At 42.7% G+C, this 20,234-nt stretch overlaps 1 protein-coding gene across 1 annotated transcript in view; it reads left to right on the forward strand.

The window, feature by feature from the left end:
* The first annotated feature begins 1,570 nt into the window (after nt 1-1,570).
* The window catches only part of LOC140066215 (phospholipid-transporting ATPase IK-like), a 1,118,040-nt gene continuing 1,099,376 nt past the window's right edge, over nt 1,571-20,234 (forward strand). The window contains exon 1 of the mRNA XM_072113746.1: nt 1,571-1,675. The gene's annotated coding sequence lies outside the window, so the exon portion shown is untranslated. The remainder of the gene's footprint in view (nt 1,676-20,234) is intronic.

Here is a 20,234-nt window from a genome sequence, read left to right on the forward strand (position 1 = left end):
TTACTGGATCACAATTTCAATACTACTGTCAAGAAAATCCTGAGTAGTGCGGCTACACCACACAGGAGTTTATCCACCAAGAGGCGACACCAGACCATCTGTGACTATACTAACGTTATTTCATAGTGTTGTGCCTATCTTTGCACAACACCATACGGTGAGCTTAATATTCACTACTATTCCGTCTTTATCTCTAAAGGTGTGACACTATTAGCGCTCTCTTTCCCTGTCCACTCTTGCCATCCTTTTTTCACAATAATTCATAATAGCCTCTCTGACATTGCCTGCCACTGATTGGACAGTATGAGAAAAGATTAGCATAACACAGGCCTTCAGCTCCAGCCCCAGCTGCTCCTCTCTGATCAAATGCAGCTTACATTGGTCAGAAACTGTGAATGATATCTCCGCAAACGTGGGGGCTAAAAGGAAAATTCAAAGTGCCCCTGAATCTGTGCAGCCGCCCCTACAGAATGGTATGATAGTCTCCACATGTGTGAGGTGGTGAAAGGTCCTATTTAAGTTCAAATTGTATTCAAGTTGGAACTGGTATATTTTGTAAGGGTAATTCCAGACAAAGTACTTTTTTTGTCCCTGTGACTATAGTATTTTCATAATTTGGGGCTCTCATGGGAGCAATTCAGGTACAACCTGTATTGGTAAATACCCCCATAGTCATCTCCACACTCCTGCAGTGGCATGACATGGCAAGAATATAAAAACCTACTGTTATTTGTCTAATAGTAGGCAAGAACATAAAGTACAGCAGAAACAGTAATTCCTCACGCATTCTAGTTTGGTCATGCTCATAATAAAAGCACTATAAATTATATGTTACTTATGCTTTCTATTTTAGAAATACATTACACAATTGTAATACACATATCAGTGCTGTGTATAGAGGTAAACAATGCCCCTGTGGCTTTGGGAATGGCAGCCAAGAATAGCAAAGACTTATTTTATTTATTTATTTATTTTTTTCATTAAACTGTTCGGCATAGAGAGGAACAGTATGTGTCTTGTTATGATTTCATACAACCAGGGGGTTATACAATAGTTTTCATGTATATGCTTTTTCACGGTTCAAACTAAATTAACAGAGCTTACAACAGAAAAAAACAGCCACTTTAGACAGAAATAAAACTAATACTAATAATTAGTAATGAGTGACCCAAACTACAAAGTTCGTACTGAGCATTGCGGTTTCGGGTCCACAGATATGTTACTGGTGAGTAAACTGACCCATTTAAGACCCATGGTGTTCAGATTCGGGTCTGGGTCTACAAACACATTATTTTTATATTCTTTGGACGTATATATCTATAATTTCTTGAGCCAAGACAGCCCCATTATATTGATTACTTTAACATCAGAGTAGTATATTAATTATTTTATGGAACTGAGTATATTGTTAAATACTAAATTGAATCCTGCTGTTAGAACAATAAGTGGATTGTACTAACTAGAGGAGTAGAACTAAAGGAGTTAACATTTATCTGGGCGGGACCAGTTTCATTGTTATATTACAGGTTTTGAATTAGAGAAGCAGTAAATTTCCATCTTTGATTAGATGTACATTCAGTAGCAGTGAAGTTTCTAGGCTTCCAAAACAAAACATCTCATTATCATTTGGACTACTGTCTGCTTTAGGCTTCTATTTCTACATCGAGCTGTCGCAGTAAGTATTATTCTGATTTATAAAATGTTATTATTCAACATCTTCATCTTTTTGTGTGAGAAAAACTAACATTCAAGTGCTTTTCAAATTCTGATTGTTCATTGTCTCTGTACACCTACACTGAGCAGATGTTTATTTGTCCCAGTAACTTTGTGTTTGATTCTTAAAGTTCAAGTATTTTTATAGGTTAACCTAAAATGTCTTCTTGTGAGTTTGCCTTATTTTCTTGTTTTGTGCAAAGTTTTGAAGTCAACAGCTTAGCAGTTTTTGTAAAAATGTTAAAGCAACTTGTTAATCATTACAAATTCAACCAACATCTGCTGGTGCTTCTCAATAAATTAAAGTATCATCAATTTTTCTTTCAGTAATTCTAAAAGGTGAAACTCATATGCTATATAAAGTCATTACAAACAGAGTGAACTTTTTTGAGTGTTTATTTATGTTATTCTTGATGATTATGGCTTACTGCTAAAGTCATCATCTTAGAAAATGTGAATATTATATAAGATCAACTGTAAAAAAATTTTGAACGCATAAATGTTGGCCAAATGAAAAGTATTTACAATAAATGCACTCAATACTTGGATGGGGCCATCAGCTGATTACACTCCAACAGGTTGTTTTGATACAGTCTCTTATGTTCCTCTTGGCAATGCCCCACAGATGAGTTCAGGCAACCTTTCTGGCCTATCAAGCTAAGTGATCCTGTAGTTATTAAACCAGGTATTTAGTACTTTTTGCAGTGTGGACAGGTGCAAAGTCCTGCTGGAAAATATAAATTCCATTTCCAAAGAGCTTGTCAGCAAAGGGAAGCATAAAGTGCTTTAAAATTTTGTGGTAGATGGCTGGGCTGACGTTGGTCTAGATAAAACACGCCAGCAGATGGCTTTGCAAACGGTCACCGATTGTAGAAATTTCACACTAGACCTCAAGGAGCATGGATTATGCCTTTGCCATGAAATGCAAAATTTACCTTTTTCTGAAAAGAACACTGTCAGAACTCGGCAATTGCTCTGAATGGGATGAGATTACAGGCTTCTCTGCTTGAAAACCACAAAAAGAGCTGCCTGTGATTGAGAGCTCACTTTCAGGATCTTTCCTTAGGGAAAGCTAGGTATGAGTTTGAACTTGTTTTGTGTGCAGCTGCCGCTTGAGTGATGGATGGCTGAACCTGTCAGTACTGGTTGCGGTGTCCATTATTCTCTTTATATTCTGGCAACTTCCTTCAGAGAATGCTGGTTATTGAAGTCTTAGGCCCCTTTCATACTTGCGTTTTTTGCGAGTGCTTTTGATGCGCAGAACTTGTAATCAATGGGTCTTTTCAGACTTGCATTTTTTTACACACACACATTTTTTTTAACGCGCGTTTAAATCTCATCATGCTCTACTTTTGCAAGTCACGCGCGTGAAAAACGCAGCATCCAAGTCTATGGAGACGCATTGCACTCTGAGACACATGCAAGTGCAATGCATTTTTTCACGCATCAATTGGCATTGAAAAGATAGACCTCAGCCTTGAGCCCTTTCACGCGCATAACCTGCACGTGAAAAACGCATTGAAATACTGACCAAACTCTGACTGAAAACTGATTGAACTCTGATGTAAAATGTCAGTTTTTCACTGACCAAACCCTGATCGCACCCTGATCAAACTCTGAGGTGATCTGCAACGCAAGTGTGGAAGGGGCCTTAGGGTGATGCCACACATGTCATTTTTGGTCTGTTTTTAAGCAGTCCGTCCTAAAACGCATGCGTTTTTGAAAACGCATCAGTTTTTGCCAGGTTTTACCAATTTTCTTAATTAAAACTGGTCAAAAATGGAGGCGTTTTGAAAAGACTGCTTAAAAATGGACCAAAAACAGGTTCAAAACGTCATGTGTTGCATCACGGTTACTCCTTGCCTTTGCATGTGCTTTTGCTATTCTGTTACTTTTTGATTCTATACCTTTGCCGCCAGCTTGGTTTTGACCTGTTACTGTCTGACTTGCTTGTCTGTATCAGTTGTTTGTCCATCAGTGTTGTGTATCTCCCAGTGTGTCCCCGCTTCCCCTGTCTTAGACATGTTTGTGGTTTGTCACTTTTCTGTGTTTTAGTGTGCACACCCCTAGACAAAGGCCATCTGTGGTTGAAACACGCAACGGGGAGGTACGCCAGGTAGTAGTTTGCCCTGTTTTTCAAGATCTTCTTACGGATTAGTTACTTTATTAGCTTTGTGTACACATTAACCCCTTAGTGACTGCCCATACGGATATCTCCGTAGGTCCCTAAGGGCCCTTAGGCTGGGCCGATGCATTGTTAACCCGTTAGATCACACAGTCAATGTAGTGACTGTGTTATCTATGTACCTTCAGAGGGAGTGGGCACTCTCCCTCTCCTCCCGGCATCCCGAGATCGCATTCGGGTCTTCATATCTGGGTCTGCCTTTGGCACATGCCAGAAGGTTATCGCAAGTGGAGCCTTTGGATTGTGTTTCGCAACCAAAATGCCATGTGCGAGCGAGGCCTAAGGAACTCTACTGTCATGTCATGGCACCTGAAAAATATGCTGCCCTGCAAAAGCTCAATGGCACTCCTTCCCTTCTACGCCTCGCCAAGTGCCCTGACAGTGGGTTACATCCACATGTGGCGTGCCCCCTTACTCAGAAAAAAACTGCACAATATATTCCTAGATGCATTTTATACTTTTATTCAGTTAATGTGGTTGAATTTTGCAGCTAAATGAATTTATCAATGATAAATTAACAAGCTTCCTACCTGCTGTTTTGAATAGTTTGAGGGGTGAAGTTAATAGAGCGGGGTTATATGTGGGGGGGGGGGGTTGTATTAACAAAACTTTCAAAACCCCTATAGAAATTAAATGGTCCCTAAAATAATTTATTCTAAAATGTTCTTAAAAATTTGAGAGTATGCTGTTTAATTTGTGATCTTTCTAGCATCGTAATAAAACAAAAGGACAATTCTAAAATTACGCCAACACAAAGCTGAGATAAGGTTTACCAAATTCACTTTTTTTCCATAAATAAAATTTCCCAGTAACTTGAAGTACAAAAACAAACTCAAAAACAATTGGGTAAGTTAAAGCATTCTACCGTTATAACCAGATAAAGTTTGTTAAACTTGATAAAGCTGGTTTTGAAAAATAGGCCTTGGTCATCAAGGCGCAAATAAGCTTGGTAACTAAGGGGTTAAAGGCACATTGTATAGTTTATTATCCTAGTACAGATGATCATGTATTCCACGTTTAGCCTTGCATGTGCACATATGTGGTCTGCTGCACTCACTTACTTTGTATTATCTCTGAAGGTCTGTCATTATATATGTATCGTATTAAAAAAGAAAAGTTTTGACTTCCGGTTCCGGCGCTGATGGAAGCGGCAGCGTAGTTCAGAGCTCCCGAACTCCACCGCCGCAAACCCACTCCCGACCGCTAAACTACACCCACCGATCACCTCTGACGGAGGAGTGTGATCGGTACCGATTTGCCAGACAGTATATGGAGCGCTATTTGCTCCGCAGCGGCCAGAAACCCTCGCAAACCCTGGATAGAGGAGACACGGCAGCCGGCCCTGCGCCCAAGATTGCGCCGATAGAGCAGAACCACGCGCCTATTGACCAAGTGAGTGACACGCAGCAACCAATGTCACCAGACGCAGAGAAAGAAAGGAGAAGAGGAGTCAACACTGGCATAGACTATCAGCTACTGGCTACTGAGGTCAGCAAATGCCTGGCACCAGACCTAGTGAACACCATAACGGCGGCCATACAGGACACGCTAGCTGAGGTGAAAGGCCAAGTGGGAAAACAGGAGGCCCGCCTAGGGAAGGTGGAATCACAACTTGCGGACCTCCTGCAGAAAACGTCGGAGCCCATAGAGGACCAACGGAAGACGGAGCAATACCTGCATGTGCTGTATGATCGCATAGAAGATCTTGAAAACAGGTCCCGACGTAGTAACCTGCGAATGGTGGCCTTACCGGAAACCATCCCAGCGGCTATGCTGTACGAGATTTATGAGGAAGACCTGCCGCAGGCCCTCAAGTTGGGGGGCAGACGCATAGTGGAACGGGCTCACCGGGTGGGACCACTACTGAGGCCTCAGAGCGGATCACAGCCGGAAGGAAGACCGAGGCAGGTAATCGCCAAATACCTTAACCATGTGGATAAGGAGGACATACTGAGAGCTTATAGAAACCTGCGCTCTCCGCTCCAGATTAGAGGTCATAAGGTGCTGCTGTTCCCTGACTTTTCAATAGAAGTTACCAGGCGGCGCAAACAGTTTAGTCCGGTCTGTTCCATGCTGGTGACAGACAATACCCGCTTCCAGGGAATAAATATATAACTAGTGATATAGCAAAGGAAAGGTTAGCTAGCAGCAGAATCAGCGGAGCTGGTGAGCAAAGAGGGAGCCAGGTGAGGGTGACATAAGAGAGTTAGCATAGAAAGCTCGATCATAGGCGGGGGAGCGGGGAACTATGCATGACATCAGAATAAATAGGAAGTCTTTGGCTTGAAAGCATAGTTAGGGAGAAAATAATAGAGTGATTATTCAATTGGATCGTAGGTTCAAATAGTTTGTACTGTTTGAAACGTTTTAGTGCTATTCCACCACCCGACTAAGCCATAGAGGAAAAATTATCATAAGGTTCTTACTAAAATGAGAGTGGTGTCGTGGAATGTGAAAGGGCTGAGAGCACCACAGAAGAGGGTAATGGTTCTTCGTCATCTTAAAAGATTAAAAACTGACATAGCTCTACTGCAGGAGACCCATTTGGAAATAGAGGATTTTCCTAGAATGCGCAAACTGTGGGTCGGAGAGGTTTATGGATCACCTGCAGTAGACAGAAAGGCAGGAGTCCTGATTTTGATCAACAGATCCCTGGCACACAAGGTAACAGCGGTGTCAAGGGATGAGGGGGGGAGACTGGTTACGATACAGCTCCAGTTGGCTACAGATGTTCTTAGTGTATCATGTGTATACGCCCCAAACGCAGACCAGGAATCTTTCTTCATCTCTCTTAGAGACACATTAAATGGTGACACTACACCTTTGAAAATAGTGGGAGGGGATTTTAACGATGTAATGGAGGCACAAGAAGACCGTGACAGAGGGGGGAGACCGGGGAGGGGCCATGTGGAGAGATCGACCCCACTTTCTAGATTACAACAGGCGGTGGCTCTGGAAGATACTTAGAGACTGCCACACCCCCAGGATAGGGAGTACTCCCACTATTCTAACCCTAACAACACATGGTCTAGAATAGACTATTTCTTTGTCTCAGATAGTCTGCTAAGGAGGGTCCAGGCAACTCAGTTGGAAAACATGGTAATTTCCGATCATTCCCCAGTGACATTAGATCTAGCGGATGTGTGTCCCAAAGGCACGGATTACCTGTGGCGATTCCCGACGTTTTTGGCGCGAGATGAAAGCTTCATAGTTTTAATGAAGGGGTGGTGGTTGGAGTTCATAGAGGGAAATGGGGTGCACGCGACTGACTCAGTACTATATTGGGAGTCAGGCAAAATGTATTTTAGGGGTCGCATTATGGATTATGTCAAAGCATTGAAAAAAAAAACAGCAGAACAATACAGGAAAACAAGTGAAACGGTGTGCAAAGCATATACAGCTTTCTGGGGAAATGCAACAGAGACTAACAAGGAGGCATGGTCCCAAGCGCAAAGGGATTACACAATATGGGCAGAAAGGAAGGAGAGTTTCGTCCCAGCTGCAGCTAGATCTGCACAAATTTGGGGATAAGTCCGGAAGACTGCTAGCGAACCTGGCTAAGGGCAGAAAGCCGGGGTCTCACATACTGAAACTCAAAGATTATATTATTGTATGTTGACACACCAGGGGAAGAAAGACAGGGGGAAGGATTTCTCCAACGAGTAAAACTGCCCAAGGTAACTCCTGAGCAACTGCAGTTATTAAATGCCCCGATTTCCGCAGAGGAAATTCAGCGCACAATTAAAAACATGCCGAATGGCAAAGTTTCGGGACCGGATGGATATCCGAGAGAATTTTATAAGGCCATGCATGAACAAGTAACACCGATACTTGCAAGTCTATTCACTAAATTAGGACAGGGGGCGCCCCTATCAAAGCATTTAAACACAGCATATATAAAATTAATCCCAAAAGAGGGGAAGAGCTCGGAGGAACCGGCCTCGTACAGGCCAATATCATTAATAAATGCTGACTTAAAGCTGCTATCGAAAATATATGCAAATAGGTTGGCTACGATGCTACCCGCACTACTAACACCATACCAGGCGGGATTTACTCAGGGCCGCTCGGCAGTCACAAATGTTCGTAGAGTTCTAATGGCCCTGGATGTGTCTTCCAGACTACCTCAGGGGGCGAGGGCGCCTGCCCTGGTCACTCTAGATGCAGAAAAGGCGTTTGATAATGTGCGTTGGGAGTGGCTAGGGCAGGTGCTGAACGTAATGGGCTCTGAGGGAGCTTTTCGTACATACTTGGGAACATTATATCAGAATGCGTGGGCAAGGGTCCACACTCCAGGCTTTTTATCGAAACCCTTCCAACTAAAAAAGGGTACACGTCAGGGGTGCCCCCTCTCCCTGCTCTTTTTCAATATAGCCCTGGAACCGCTGGCACGGTTATTGACCGAGACACAACTTTTTGATGGAATAAAAGTAGGTAACTCCTCATTGAGAGCGGCCTTTTTTGCGGACGACATTGTCCTGTTCATGGCGAATCCACAATTACAGTTACCGGCACTTTTACAGGTTTTCAATGAATATGCAGAGATCTTGGGGTACCGCTTAAATAGAGAAAAGTGTGAGGTCCTCTTTTTAGGGGGTTCACACCAAGAAGGAACGCAGGCAACTAGAATAGGAGAAATACCGGTCGCTCCCTCTTGGATTACCTACTTATAGAACCCCAGATTCTATATATCTCCTAAATTACCCCCCTCTCTTTAATAAAATATCACAGGAATTGCGGCAATGGCAGACGTTGCCTCTCTCATTATTGGGGAGAAATCATCTGGTAAAGATGATGAGTATCTCCAAGTTGTTATACCCCATGCAAACAATCCCGCATTTACTGAGACACAAGGACATCATGAGCCTTAAAAAGGAAACAACATCGCATCGGATTTTCAAAACTGACTATGACAAAGGACCAGGGGGGAATGAACATGCCCGATATTACATGCTACAATCTAGCTTGTCTAATGCGACAAGTACTGGACTGGCTAAAAGACAGTAATTATTACTCGGACACGACTCTGGAATCGGAATACTGTTCCCCATGGGATCTCCGTACTTTATTGCATGTCCAGATAAGTTCCCTACCACTGGAGATTAAATCCTCGACCATTCTGAGGGACACAATAGCGGCTTGGAAGGCGGTAAGGAAAATTTTTCATCTCCCATGGACGATTTCAAAATACTTGCCCTTATGGAACTATCCGGCCTTCCCACAGGGCCGCCAGAGCAGGTTATTCGTAGCATGGAGGGAGAAGGGGATCCATACAGTTATAGACATACTGCATATGCAGGAGCACAGATGGATGACAAAAGAGGAAGTGATACAGAAGTATGACCTGACGGGTGATCAGACAATGCAGTTTGCACAGGTGATGAATTTCTGCCTGAACAGGGTCCGAGACATGACGCTAGAAGGAACAGAAAATGACTTTGACCGGATTCTGAAATTCCCCATGCAAACGGGAGGCATATCCATACTATACTGATACATCCGAAAGCGGCTAGGAGCTAAAGAACTTGCTTTCACCAGTTGGGGTAGACAGCTTCGGGTGGAAGGCATAGGGGAAAGAATCCTTAAGGGATGGCAGGCAGTTAGGAACAATGTTATTAGTGAAAGGTAGAGGGACACCCAGTTCCGCATAATGCATAGGGCAATTTATGCCTTCAATTTAGCCCCCTCTCCAGCATTCCCCGAAAGAAAGGTGGAATGCCCCAAATGCCGGGAGCCGGGTACTGACTTGTACCATGGTCTATGGGACTGCCCTCACTCCAGAGAGTTTTGGACGGAGGTGCAGAGATTGGGCACCTCACTGTGGGGCAGGGAGATCCGCAAAGACCCGATCACATACCTGTTTCACTATGACATAGGACAGGAGAATGAGTCCCAACCCACGTCAGGAGTGTTGCCAAAACTATTTCATGTAGTCAGTTTGGTTGCAAAGAGATGCCTCCTGCAGCACTGGCTGGAGCCAAGGGTCCCCCCGGTATCCACGGTTCGGGATCAAATGACCCAACTCTTCTATTTGGAAAGGTTAGAAGCAGAAAAGGCCAAATCCAAATTGACGGGAAAGCTTTTTAAGAGATGGAAGGGGTTCCTGGCACATCATGTCTCCCCAGGGGAACGAGATAGTATTTTTCAGTCATTCACACTCACTCAATGGTACTTAATGGAACAATTAAGGGGCACACTCAAGTACTGGGAGATTCCTGCATAGGAGATTGAAGAACTCAGTTGCTACTGAAGGGGAAAATGAAGGCTTCCGAAGGTTGAGGTCTGGGAGACCCCTATACGGGGGTGAACCTCTCACATGTATATGGAGAAGTTAGGTAACTGGATAGACAAGTTTAAGTAACGAGTTCAAGGGATTAATGTAAAGATGTTCAAGGTAATAAAAATGGTATTTTCAAAACTTGATAACACAATGTGAAGTGTATTTTGGTTGCTCATTTGACCTGCGAGTCATACACAGATAGTATGGCACTGCCGAGTTTTATTTAATGCATGGCCTGCGAGCCATATATGGGTGGAGTAAATGTTTGTACTGAAAAATAAAAATAAATAAAAAATTTAAAAAAAAAAAAGAAAAGTTTTTTTCAGCTCCACAACGCACCACAACAAATGTGTGGATTGCTGCTCTTGGACTGGAGAGACTGAAGCAGGGGAAAAGGAGTTGCATTCTGCACCAGATGTAGATTAAAAAAATCTAAGTCTTTAGATCATCTTTAAAAATTCAGTTACAGTACATATTGACCCACAACGGGTGGAAAAATAATTACAGCACTAGGCCTATGCGTTTCAGGCATACAAAAAAATAGCTTTATATGCCTGAAATGCATAGGCCGAGTGCTGCGCTTGCAACTCAATCTCACCTCCTACCTCTAGAGCAACCACTCTGATCAGGAGTATTACATGAAATCCTGAAAGCTCTGTAAACATGGCTTTTAGAACAGTTCAATGTTGCAAATGGGGACTTTCTGAATCGATTGGGGATGACTAGGTTGGTCTTACTTAGAACTAACTAAGGCAGTAGCAATCCATATTGACTGCAGTCTCAGAGATGGACTCAATGCTAGAGTGACCCATATTCAGTCTTTTATGTTACCCTAATTTACTCCCAAAGAATCTGCTACACCTCCTGCTTTCTTTGAACCTGACTCTATCCAACTGGGGAATATAAATGCTCAAATCGGAAGAGTACATTGTCTGAAGAATTTCTTGCAATTGTACTGTTAAGCACTAGGCCACATTCTGTTGTAGAAGTATACACTCAGTATGAAAAACATGAGTAATAGTGACGTTGACACTGCCAACATTGAACCTGCTATACACTCTTAGAACTAACTACTCCATGGCTAAAACATTGTTCACTACGTACAACATACAACATAGAGATCTCACAGTAGACTTGTTTGTTGAAAAATTTTCCATGTGTTATATTATAGAATGTTCCTCCTTTTAAGCATAACTAATAAAAGTGATGTTTAATTACTATATTGACCAATTGGTCTCAGTGAGATAACTTAGACCTTTTTTGTAAATAATTTTCCAAGTGTATGGACCTTGTCATTCATTGTCCAAATTTTTGGTACGTGTTTCTGTACGAAGTTCAATTCTAGTACTGTATAATACTTATATATTGAAATCCATACTGATGCTGTATTTATTTTATAAGCTTTATGAAAGCTATCTTGGTGGTGTAGGGCTTTATATACTATAATCCATACATAAATGCATATCTTTTTGATTTGGTGGTGGATCTGTTCATGCTAAAATTGTGGCACTTTCATATATTTTAATGAGCTCGGGGGGATGGCAGGGCCGTTTTTTCAGATTTTAGCTAATTACTTAGAAAGTGCCTTGTGCTGCCAAATGCCATTAAACCCAAGTTTTCACAACTAAAAAATGGACAACTATCTTAGGCATAGTTTAATGTATTAGTGTCTGGGTATAAGACAGGAAATGCTTTGCCTCATATTCTGCCACCTCCCAGATTTGCCGCTACTGCAAAACCAGTTTTAGCAAGCCATGGAGAAACGGCACCAGTCTGTGCTAAAACTCTTCTGTCTGGGTAAAAGACCACACACTACCCTGAAACTGTGGACTGGGATCCAGGAGAAGACAGATGAATGGCTGCTGCTGTTGAACCTCAAGCCCATGAAGGTGGTGTGTAACAGCCAGAATCTTATTATAGTATTAGCTTTGGACATGTACATTCCTTGCCTTGCACATGTGCTGAACCTTGTGGTGCAAAAGATCCTGCCCTATTACACAAATATGCTGAAGCTGCTGCATAAAGTATGTGTCATCAGTATGCTTTTTTACCTCTTCTAACATTATTTCTGCTACCAAAGGAGAAAAGTCCAATTTTTTATTGTCAGAAGATAAAATTGCCTCCAAGAATTGAGCAATTTTTTCTTAATCCAAAAATTTATTTTGAAACATGTCTGCATAGTATGATCTCACCACCCCCAGGATACCCTCATAAGATTCTTGTAAAACACCCTGAGAGTCAGGAAGACTTGTGATCGATTTCTTAACCATACATTTCCGACAATTCTCATGGGCATCAGGGGCCCCTAAGGTCCCCTAATCAAGCTCAACGTGTACCTGCTGTACTGATACTGCCATTAGAGCCGTAGCAAGAATCAGAGAGAGTAACCCCATCATCACAGATTTGAATCATATTCTGCAATTCATGCTAACAGTCATGGTCAAATTTGTTCCTCTCTCCACTCTCATCCTAGATGCTTTAGGACAGTGGTCCACTCAAGCCCTGGCTTATGGCTAGATATATCTTTCTTCCTTCTCTTTGTCTTTTTGTCCTAACACTATTTACATTACTCGAGATGACCTTTAGGTAAAAATCTGCCATTGCCATAGCAAGAATCGGAGAGAGTAACCCCATCATCATAGATCTGAATCTGAGACTTCCTGCTGATCACCTCTCTCCATGTCCGATTCAGACTCTAGTCCTATTGCAAGTTGTTTCCATTTTGAGGGGGATCATTGTCATATTTTGCCACCATTTTCTGCAATTTAGTTTCTAGTTCCTCTTCTGCATCTGACTCTAACAACACACTCAATCTACTAACAGTCATGGTCAATTTTGTTCCTCTCCCCTCTCTCATCCTAGATGCTTTTGGACAGTGGTCCACTCAACCCTTATGGGTTATGGCTTATGGCTAGCCGTATCTTTCTTCCTTCTCTTTTTAGATGTTGGCACTGGAGAAGGAATGTGAATTGAGGGTGGTACAACCTGCCGAACAACCTTCATGTTCCCCTTAATGGTTTGTGTCTGGGGCTAGTCTTTTATTGTGACAGTTTTAACCTGCTGTGGTTCTGGCCCAGTCTGAGCCTACCCTGACAACAAAGCCTCCTCCTCCCCCAGGTGATCTGCCCCGCCAGTACATCTTCATCAAGAAAGGTCTTACAGATGTTATGCTAGGCATTATGAAATCATGCCCCATTTCTCTCTACACAGGTAACACTGACAGTCCACACTCATATGACCAATGTCCCCACACAGGCTGCACTTCATCAGGGAGCAATTACTGGCCATGTGACCGACCCTACCACACTTGAAATATCTGCAGTGGTGACCTGCATAAAAACATACACCCTTCTCGTGGCCAATGAAATAGGAATTGGGCAGATGCTGGGACTGGCGTAGGGACTGGCGTAGGGACTGGCGTAACCTTACCGAGTCCTTCCACCCTCCTGTCCAGATCTCATCATCATCCCTAATCTTAGTTAGTTCTGACATTAGGTCACAGTGTCTCCTAGTGCCATAGCACAATATCCTTAGGGGGCACAGCTTCATTCCAAATGATGATGGTAACAGTAACAGTATGAGGCTTAGATGGGGATAAAGCTGAATCTATTCCACCCCTCAGCATCTCTGGATCTGGAAAAATTGGCCCAAAACTGGTCCAGGTTACACATTGACTTGAAACTAAAATCATATCCTTGGTGGTCTGAAAAGTTTATAACTGCCAGAATGTCACTAGATGAAAAGCCCAACTGGTCACACAGCAGAGAATTTACTACAAAATTCCGGTCAGGAAGATCTTCCTTGAACCCTATGTGCTTAAATGTGACCAGTGTAAAGTGAGCCAGATGAAAATATGCCACACCACGGCTTCAGATGCTATGAGAAATGGCCTGGTCAGGACCAGTACCATGCTGTGCCTGGGGGCGCTGTGGGGGCTTCTGAGCACCTGAAGTGTGAGGGTCTGCACCAACATCAGGAAATAAAAGGAGGGAAGTCCAGAGCTTTGGACTGTGCTATTGCCTTAACAGCCTCTATGTCCCCAGCCTCCATACACTGCTCTGACTGCTCTATAACAACATCCCAGGCAGATTGTATCAGCAAAGTCAGTAACTGGCACAGCAGGGTCCAGAGTGAGCTCTGCTATGCTACAGTATTCCTTTAGGATTGCAGCCACAGTCTTTCTGCAAAGAGATGTCATCTGGTACTTGTGGTGCCAACACTGCACCATTACCATCAGGCAGATGTCCTTGTTCTTGCTGGATGCATGGACCTGTGGTGCCAGAGATTTGCTATTAACCTTAGCCTGATGGCTAAGATCTTTCTGCAGATTGCAGGATGCTGGGACTTGTGGTGCCTCTGATGTAGGTGGCTGCTAATTCCTGGCTTTGTCTTTCCTATATAGATCTCCTTCCTGATAAGGGGAAGTTGCCGGCTGCAGTACCAGCTTTGCATAGCACTTCTGTAAGCCATCAGTGCAGGTCTCAGGTACAAGATATGATGATCCAGCATGGTGTTGTTTTTTTTTTAGCCTGGAATCGCTCCTGGTTCCTTTATGTCTCAACCAGGGGTCCCATTTGTTTCAGAACAGCCTCAGTCTTGCAAGTTCTTTGTCTAGTGTAGCGAGTCTTTTGAATATTAAATTTTACATATAACATGAAACAACAGGGTCATAAGCAGATTACAATGTAGCATCCATTTTCCCATTCAAGATTATCTTAGTACAAAATGTAAACTTTTATATCTATGTAAACAAGAGATTCTCTGTTCATTATTATTCTCCACTGCAAGAACATTACAATCTTAATATTCCTCTGTCAGCGCTACCTCGTATTGTATCTAGGAATCTGCATAACCTGTTGGACTTTATGAGGAAATAATGAATACCAAAAAAAGATAACCCAGTACCTCATGTACTCCTCCTAATAATAACAATAAACATGCAATACCAATGGAAATATATAGGATACCAAAGTAACTAAATAGATAATAAATCATATAATTTCGTACTCAATCCGTAAATCCAATATACAGCTTTATTTAATCGGCCATCAAAAGACAAATGGTTAAAAACACACTTAAAAACCACAAAAAGTGTGGCGGTGGTCTCAGATAATGCAATACATGTTAAATACATCAAGAATATAAGACACAAATGCAATATACAAAATCAGGCTGTAATCAATGATATTACCCATCAGGGTGTAGTATGTAGCCAAAAATTGTTAAAAGTAGTAACTCTGACCACCGCAACAGCACCCCGACGCGCGTTTCGCCGTCGCTTCCTCTAGGGGGTGTGCTGTGGTGTGGTAGGTGCCCAGTATATGTATCTCCCTGACCCAGAGTGGAGGGTACCTTGGGGCAAATAGGGATGGAGAATGCCCGATGACGAGATGGACGGCAGGTGTGTGACATAGCGCATCATCGCGGTCTCCACACGCACGTCTGGAGGCGGGGCCATGTTCCGGGAGACAAATGACGCGCAGTAATTGCGCGTCATCGTGAACCGGTAGTACGGCACCGCCATCGAAACGCACACATGCGCCGAAATGATGCGCATCCCGACGCCATCTTGGAGCCTGGCAGAGGTAAGGGATAGCAGTAGATAGACATAGTTACAATAAATATACACAGAACAATGCTTGCACTAAACTTTATATGGTGAAGGCATGTAATTAAAATATAACTTTTATTAGTATTACGTTTTTTAAATAAAAGATATGTACTTTCAACCACCAGGATTGTCTCACTGATCTCTTAGGTTATGTGTCGATGTTGTGAGTATAGAGCACGGGGGACCTGTAGAGATAGTAAAATAATGCAGGGATGGTTTCAACATATGGTGACTCTACTATCTAAACCAGTGACGTATCGGAATTATCGCTACACCGGAAGTGGTAAGCTGGCGTCCCCCGCGACATGGAGACACGTGCAGGAAGCAATCCTCAGCATGTGGGTAAGTGCAACGGCACCCTATGACGAGGTTCCTACTACATTTCAACCCCCACACATCTCAAGTGTTAAAATCACAGGTGAGTTGTGATGACGATCCACCCAATCAGGCGGCAGTCTGATAATTGGTCACATGGACCAACACCCTTTAAAACTTCCGAAGGATGTGTCTGAAAGGCTGCTACAGGAGTGGGGTGCACCACTGTCTCACCCACAAACACTGACCATTGTCGGCGGACCTACAGCCTATTTTTATTCCCCTGATGAAAGTTCCACAACGAATGGCACTGGAAACGCGTCGGGAAGACTGGATACCGGATGTATAGGGCAAAGTAGGGTTATTCTTAACCTATAGGGATAGCTTGGGACTGTCCTTGTAAGGGCGGGAGCAACATTGGGACAACAAGGGTGATCTAATAACACAGGGCACAATAGGGGCAGTGCAGTCACCGTCATCCTGACCTAGAAGTGCCCGTGACGGATCATCCTCACCTCCCCCACCGTGACGACAAGATGGGTGAGATCTATGCCTCTTCTAACGTGCACTGGTTTAGATAGTAGAGTCACCATATGTTGAAACCATCCCTGCATTATTTGACTATCTCTACAGGTCCCCCGTGCTCTATACTCACAACATCGACACATAACCTAAGAGATCAGTGAGACAATCCTGGTGGTTGAAAGTACACATCTTTTTTTTAAAAAAACGTAATACTAATAAAAGTTATATTTTAATTACATGCCTTCACCATATAAAGTTTAGTGCAAGCAATGTGGCAGGTGAATCCTTTAGCCAGGTAAAAGAGGCTACAGGCAGTATAAGCAACCAAGACTGCAGTATTTGTGTTTGATTATACACAGAACAACTGACAATAATCCCAGTTAATTCATTAAATCGGGTAAGTATTGCATTGTAATTATTATTATTGACCCGGACCTGTAAACATTAGACTGGATTGAATCAACAGTATTGATTTTGAAAACGAAACTGACATGATAATAAGCATATAAATATACTAGTGCACACCACAAGATGTGTAACAATATTAATAAAGTGCCGGCTCTGATGGATAGTGACCAGGATGAATAGGTCATGAAGACCTGTGTTACAACAGTGCAAGTGTAAAAATATAAAACAGTGCAAAAAGAAAAATTCAAAATATTAAAAATGTTAAAAATAAAGTGCAATAAGTGCCAATAATATGGTAAGTGCAAATTACATATAAGCTATAATAGATAGCCAGGAGGTGGTATGCAGGCGAATAAGATAAAGTGAACATCGTGCCAATTGAGGAGTGAAAAGTAAGTGAGAGTGATGAATTAAATATTTTAATTAATGTGATAATGCAACTAACATATGGGATATACCCATAAAAATTATTATTATTAAGTGCAAATGCCAATTAATAGAAAGAAGGGATACATGCCCTGGAGAGGGAAATGAATAAATAGGGTGGCTTCCCAATTTATAAATATAGGAGGGGAGATATAAACACACCCTCTACAAACACAATATATGCTATACATCCACAGACCAATACCTCAAGAATCTAATCGTACTAAAACCACCCAAAAGGGTGCCGTATGCCCCATAGATTCCTACTTGCATCAGGACCTCAATCCACAATTACACCTAGTATAGTCATCAAAGGCACTGAAAAAAACAAGTCCGGACAACCAACCATTACCAAACCTATTACAAATTATTACCGTAAAAAACATGTTAAAAACACGACTCATAACAAAGTTTATATGTGGAGAAAGAGAGCTTTTCATTAAGTCCATGAGGAGATTTTGTAGCCAGTTTGACTATCCACTTAAGTTCTATCCTTTCCAATTTCTTAAAGGTATCGCCACCACGACCTCCTAAGATGATCTTATCTATGCCATATGCCTGCAGATCCCGCCATCTGCAGTCGTGGTATTCCAGAAAATGTTTGGGTATCGGTTTCAATTTCATAATTTGTTCCTGATCCGTGGGGAGAAGTTTGGCAGCCGCTCTTATGTCCTTCATGTGTTCTTGAATCCGCGTCTTTAATTCACGTGTAGTCATCCCCACATATTTCAATCCGCAGGGACAGCAGACCATATAAATTACGCCCGTAGTGCTGCAATTTATAAAATGCACAATATTAAAATTGCGTCTACCCTCAGAATCCTGAAATGTCTTGGTTTTCACCATTTGTGGGCACACACTGCAGTGTCCACATGGGTACGATCCCCAATCAGGACCTTTTGATCCAAAGATGTAGTTCTTTTGTTTGAGGGGGTGCATAATGGCTTCTCATCGGCCTATTTCCTATGGTATCTGCACGTTTCGATACCACCTGTGGTGTGTCCTTAATGTATTTTTTTATGTCTGGATCAGACTGCAGTATGGGCCAAAATCGCTCAAAAATGGAATTCAATTCCCTCCATTGAGAATTGTACGGTGTAATAATCCTCACCTTATTCTCTTTTTGTCTTTTTGGTTGTTGGGTAAGTAGGGATCTTCGGTCCGATGCCCTGGCCCGTAGGTATCCCCTCTGTATGTCCAAGTCGCGGTAACCACTTTGTTTGAATGGAGCCTTGAGAGTCATCGATTCCTCCTCAAAATTAGATTGGGTGTCACAAATCCATCTGGCTCTCAAGAACTGACCTGTGGGGATAAAACGTATCATATGGGCCGGATGGAAGGAATTGGCACGTAATAGGGCATTGACTGATGTCTCCTTCCGATAAACGGATGTGTTTATTTGTCCACCCTTTTATTTGGATATCCAAAAACTCTAGATGTTCCTGGCTGACATTACTTGTCAGCTTTATGTTTAAGTTGTTGGAGTTGAGATCATCTAGGAATTGGTCCAAACCCACCTTGGGTCCCTGCCATATGAACAGGATATCGTCGATAAAACGCATCCAACTTATAACCTGTCCTGATGCCCTCTCCATGGCCTCTTGGACCTCATTCCTTTCCCAGTATCCTAGGAAGAGGTTTGCATACGAGGGGGCACAAGTGGCCCCCATCGCTGTCCCTCTCGTCTGCACATAAAACCTCTCCTTGAAAAGGAAATAGTTATGATCCAAGATGAATCTCATCAATGTTATGATGAATTCAACTAAATCCCCGTCAAGATCACGAATCCCCAAGAAGAACTCCACAGATTTTATTCCCAGATCGTGACCAATACACGTGTACAGTCCCTCAACATCGCATGAAACCAGAAACATGTCTGGCTCCATCACTATTCCTTCCAGACGTTTTAATGCATCCGTAGAGTCACGGATATAAGAGGGCAATTCTTCTACGCATGGTCGCAGATAGTAATCAGTGAACCGACATATCGGTTCACAAAGGCTACCACACCCAGATATGATAGGACGGCCTGGAGGTACCTTAGCATTCTTGTGCACTTTCGGAAGAAAGTATATAGTTGGTATAATAGGGAACTCTACCTCCAGGCCTTTCCTAATTCGTGTTGGTATAGTGTGGTTCTCCAAGGCCCTGTCCAATATGTGTGCTAATTCCCTGCTGAATATTTCTGTGGGGTTCTCTGTTAGTTGTTTATAACAGTCCTGTTGTCGCAATTGTCTATAAGCCTCCGCTTCATACAATTCTATAGGCCAGACCACCACATTGCCACCTTTGTCGGCGGGCTTAAAAACCCCTTGCTTCATCTTCCCTAGTTCTTGCAAGGCCCGCGTTTGACCCCTGGTCAAGTTGTCAAAGTGGCGCCATTGTAATAACTTACATAATTCCGCCACCGACATCTTAACAAACATTTCTACCTCCGGACTGATTGACCAGGGGGGGAATGTGGTGGATCTTGGTCTGATCTCTATCGGGAATTTCTGTTGATCACTCACCCCATGTTGTTCAGGTTCTTGTTCCTGTAGAAGTGATTCTAATGTCCTGAGTGTTTCCAGGTCCTCCGGGGCTGTAATACAACAGGGTTCGTCATTTTTACCAAATTGCTTTTTCCACAGCAATTTGCGTGCAAATAAGCATACATCTTTAATTGCTGTAAAGTCATTGAATGCAGCAACCGGGCTAAAATTTAAACCCAAGGAGAGCAAGGATAACTGTTCTGGTAAAAAAACTATTTTGGAAAGGTTAATTACCTTCAA

The sequence above is a fragment of the Engystomops pustulosus genome, chromosome 1, assembly GCF_040894005.1.
Source record: "Engystomops pustulosus chromosome 1, aEngPut4.maternal, whole genome shotgun sequence".
Taxonomy (NCBI): Eukaryota; Metazoa; Chordata; class Amphibia; order Anura; family Leptodactylidae; genus Engystomops; species Engystomops pustulosus.